Genomic DNA, 5,033 nt, shown 5'->3' on the forward strand with positions numbered 1-5,033 from the left:
AGTGTTTTTCCCTAGAAGTGTAACAAATCATGCATGTAGTAATGACGAAAAGCCTAAAACCACCATTCAGTTTGGCTATCTCAACCAACTTCGGTAGACGAAATGCAGGAGGGCACACTTGGATTCCACTGACTATCGTTGTTTATCTCTATAAACAGCTCTGACACCGACAACACTATGACTTCGGGCGCGTTCAATTTATTATCTCCCCCGTGCTTTCACAATCGTGTCTTAAGCGCGACTATACGCTCGATTTAACACTCACGTGACTCCCGCCTGTACTTGAGCTTGGCCGAAAGAAGTTCCTCGCCGAGCCCTCGGTTACTTGTGAATATGACAGAGTGCGAAACGATGCGAAGGAACGTTGACACCGTTGTAACACACTTCAGAAAAATCGCTTGAAACTGTGGGGCAGATCGGCTCATCAAGTCAAGTACGGTCTGCGGAAGAAAGGCCAGAAATGTGTTTGGTCGTCGTGGCTTTGAAGAGTTCGAAATCATTTCACAGGGTTATTTTTTCGTTACATGACCTGTTGGCCCAGTCGGGGAACCTCGATTGTTACCCGAGATTGATGGGTTGCACTACACTAAATACGTGTCCGTAGAAATCAGTGCAAATCCTGGCAGAAATAGCGCCGCCTGGTGACTCTCGGGAACAGGTCGGTTCATTTACTGTGTTTCACTGAGAATTCAAGATTATGACCACATGTTCACTTTTTTTTCACTTTCATAAATGTTAGTCACAGTAATCGTTTTTATTCGCCTTGCCCCGAAAATACCTTCAAAATAGTACTAAAACTATGCGCTCCGGTCTAAATGCAGCAGCCCGCCTCCATGTAATTTATAGGCCCACCATAAGCTGCCAGGTTTTTGTGAACGAAATATCGCTAGTTGGAAACCACAAAGTCCCGTACTCGTGATTAAGACAAATATCTCTATGAACGGTCCCCATTATGGCACCTCTTATTGTAAATAACCCATGGGATCACAAGAGTGAGCATGCGCTGAGAAATCTAGCGATTTATTGGAAATGTACCCTTCGCTTATTACCGCAGACTGCGCGTGTCCGTGACGACACCACGGAGAGCACGGTCGAAGTAATGTAACACGCCGATATGAACAGAAATATGACTCTTACGAGCGCTTGATGGGTACCCACATATATTGAGGGCGCTATTTAGCTTTTCCAAATATGCATACATGTACGTATTGAGCGATTGAAAAACAGGAGCTACGCCATCAAACCTATTCGTAATCTCAGTCGCTAACTGACGTGCTATATTTAATATCCAAGTGTGCATGACACCGAACAAAGTGGACAAATTATGATAAAGATGTTTGGTGAGTTCTTAGGTGCAGAGTTCAGGTAGTGTTAGCGCGGATATTAATCCTATTAAGAGCAAAAGGATTGCCGATCTGTCTGCTTTAGCCATCAGTAATTTAACTTTAACCAAGTCAGTACGGGGACCGAAAAGAAGTGTCAGTTACAAAATATCTCCAACGAATAGCGACTCATTCTTTTTAAAATTATTGTTTGTAATAAGACAATCGGTGCGGAACTGATCGAATTATGCAATATGGTAAAATAACTCGTCAGTTCAAGCTTGGTTCTGATTTTATATTTCCAGTTCACTCAAGTCTCCTGTTTGGCACCGAGCAGATAATGAAATGACTCTTTACATCTGTTTTATCCCTTGCGGTCACATCGAGAATGGTAAATGAAATACAGCCGAACAAAGTTTTTGTCGTGTTTCTGAACGGCTGCAGTGCCCTGTAAATATTTGTCCCTAGATTTTGACTTTTTTTGTTATGCAAGAGAACGGGAATATAATCCGCTTATTTCCTTTGAAGGTATAGTAATGATTATGTAATGTTCGATATCATAAAGCGACAAGATATTAGTAATCGGCTCATATTTCATCTGAAATCACTGAATTAAGCAACGCTGTCATAACAGCGTCCTCATTCCTGCCTTGCTTCCAAGCTAGTGCGTACCAAGACAGAGCAGGACGTCTGACAGTTCACCAAAATGTAAGTTTTGGAATTTAATAGAAAAATAAAGGGTAGAGGAACGTTGAATATTTGTTTCAACTCTATTTCTGTATAGTTCACTCTTCTCATAATTATGTCAAAATTAGTTCCAAAAACTTACTCTGATTTTCAGGCCTAGAGGCGCCTGCAGGCTAGTGTTTCTTCAGACTGTTAGTCAATATTGTAAGCAGTAAAACCGTTCAAGATCGCCAACCGTTAGCTATTTAATAAGGCTGCATGTGCATGTCTACCTGCTTTAAAAGATTTTCTATGTGCAACTGCCTTTCAAGTTGTAGCCATTTCTAAATTACCAGTCTGTACTACTTTATAAAAGACATTTCATTACACCTTTTGTTTGAAATTTCCATTACATTTCAAACGACAAACTTCCCTAAAGATAGCACAAACCTTCTGCTTCTAAAGTTGAAAAAAATTGCCTCAGTCCGGCCTTTTTGCCTTTAGAATATATTTTCGTGGGCATTAAAGGGAAGGAGTGAAAGAGTCCCGCCCCACGTTTCTTTTGCTTCCGTGGGAATTACCGCCGCAACACTTTCCCTGAAATGGTAATTAACGCTCATGCTTAATTATTTCTCATCATCTGCAAGAACTAGCATCACTAAAAACGATTTTTTTAATCGTTTGCACCAGAAACTGAGCAGCATGAGGGCCGTAGCATTGATTTTGCTTCTGTGTGTAGTTGTTGCCATTCATTTCGGATCGGCCGACGCTCGTAAGTTTCTTTCTTTGATGCAAACTCTAAAGATAACTTTTTCAGTTGAAATCATCTCAACATCCAAAAACATGAGATCCGTCATGTACACGCCAGTAAAGACCCAAATTACAGTTGTGAACATAGTAAGTAAAGTGGTTGTGTGAATGCCATTTCTGACATAATGTTAGTGTACACTAGCTCATTGCTGGATTGGAGATGTAGAAACCCATGTACGCACAGGCACGACTACCCTCGGCTGGACTATAGCACCGCACCCAAGGCAGCCGCAATTGACTTATCAGAACGAATGACAAATCTGTTTGAGCATGTTGTAGTCTCCAACTTCAGCCTTTCTCAGAAATGGGCTTTTTTTGTACGCATCAACAGGGGCGTGCAACAGTTGCGCCTGCATCAACGCCTCTCCCAGCGAGAGCTGCGTCAATGGCTACTGCCGCATGAGCCGAGGGACCGCCATCTGCATCTGCTACGACGGGTACCAGGGCAATCGGTGCCAAGACCAAGTCCGTTCTGCCTCCCGCTCTTTCTTTGGTAAATAAGGTGAGTGGACGTGCGAACCTGGAGAATAAAGAGGCATAAATAATTGATACAGTGCAGCAAAAGAATAAGTTAACGGCGCAACAAAGCCAACCAGTTGTGCTTCTTTCTTTAGATTTTATACCAAACTTATTAGTATTCAGTGGCCAATTGTCCATTCAGTCCATGGTTGTAAATCATGAAACCCTTAGACTTGTCCGTGCTTTCAATTTGTGTTCACTCAGTTGTTTTTATCTTTGCTACAGACCCAATAAAGATTATCCATGCGATGAGTACCACTGAACTCCCGACGGAACTACATGTGCCTCCCCCAGTTATAATTATAGCGTATGCCATACAGTGAAGACAAAGCGTTATTCAGTTACAAGAGTAACAAGAGTTACAAGAGATCATCCCCAAAAGACTCCACATAACAATAATTTTTACTTAACGTAACCACTTAAAACACCCATGGAATACATCGAACGAAAATCGAATCAAGCTGGCAGATGTGAAGTTGTAATAGGCTTCTGCCACGATTATTGTTTGTGCATCGAGTGGCGAAGAACTTGGTAACTTTTCTCTTTGAAGAATCATCACGAGAGAAGAAGAGAAACATTGAATCGTCTGTCACAGTGGGAGTTGTTTTGATGCCTGCTGGACGTCATTTTGAAACAGTGCGTTTTTAAATTGTAACGGGAACAGAAAGAACAAGTCAACACGGGCGTTTCAAAATACTGCGCCCTCAAGAGTTTGCGAGGCGATGACGGGTGGGCGAGGCGATGACCAATCACAATGCACGAAATCTGGCGACCCAATGCGCGTTTTAAAAGGGTCGACAGATTTCGCGCGTTGCAAATAGCCAACGCAATGCAGACTCTTGGAGGCGCACTATTGTGAATTGCCTGTATTAGGGTGACACATTGTATTATTTTCTATCACAAATGAATATGTTGCGTTTATCCCCAGCATAAGGTATTTAAAAAAAATTCTTCAAGAGTTACGTTAATTCCTTGTCCAAATGTACCTAAAGTCTTAAATAATAAAGCCTTTAATTCTCTTATCAAATGTATTGTGAAGTAACTAGTGGTATAATCTTGTTTTGATTTAGCTTTGAGTTTGGTAAGAAAACTTGGAAGCCATTAGTGAGCGTGTCATTATCATGTGTTCTCATTGAAAATGTTTCCACCCCTTACGACGGTTGAAGCGTTGCACCATTGTGTTCTCATCATTCAGTGCATGCATCGGTTTCTGCTTCAATCACGCTTATAGCCAATTGGTGTCAAGTTCTGTTGTTTTTGCGCAAGGGCGCCATCTAGCGGTGGAGTCATTTGTCGATGCACATCTCGCTGGGCTGAGACAGCAATTCAGGTTTAATAGCGCCCTCGATAGTAAGTCTGCGAACATAAACCTAAATTTACCGGTTCAGGTTGTAAACCAGAATACAGATTGACGAAAGCGCCATCTATAACATGCATAATGTCATTTACCAGCAAAATTTGAAAAGTAAAAATCCCTAAAACATGTAGATGTTCAAGACGTACATGTACATCGTATGAAACCTTCATTTAACACAAGTGTACCCTTTGTCAAATTGGCAGTGTCTTTTCGTCGGTATTTTCGCAAGAGGTACTTCCTAAGCCTAGTACTTCTAAAAAAAAAAAAAAAAAAAAGATGCTGCACTTTATTGCATAGATAAAAGCTTAGATCGTTGTTAAAAGCTGGTACCCTTTAAGTACGAGGATCACAAAGCCTTC

General features: G+C 41.4%; 1 long non-coding RNA gene across 1 annotated transcript; it reads left to right on the forward strand.

Moving 5' to 3' along the window:
* Window positions 1–1,907: 1,907 nt before the first annotated feature.
* On the forward strand, window positions 1,908–4,814 carry LOC147796994 (uncharacterized). The gene is made up of 4 exons (XR_015427501.1): window positions 1,908–2,030; window positions 2,679–2,760; window positions 3,130–3,300; window positions 3,543–4,814. It is a non-coding gene; the product is annotated as an uncharacterized LOC147796994 (long non-coding RNA).
* The last annotated feature ends 219 nt before the right edge of the window (window positions 4,815–5,033 follow it).

This window comes from Acanthaster planci, linkage group LG13 (genome assembly GCF_054643075.1).
Source record: "Acanthaster planci isolate LZ-2023a linkage group LG13, COTS_SCS, whole genome shotgun sequence".
Lineage (NCBI taxonomy): Eukaryota > Metazoa > Echinodermata > Asteroidea > Valvatida > Acanthasteridae > Acanthaster > Acanthaster planci.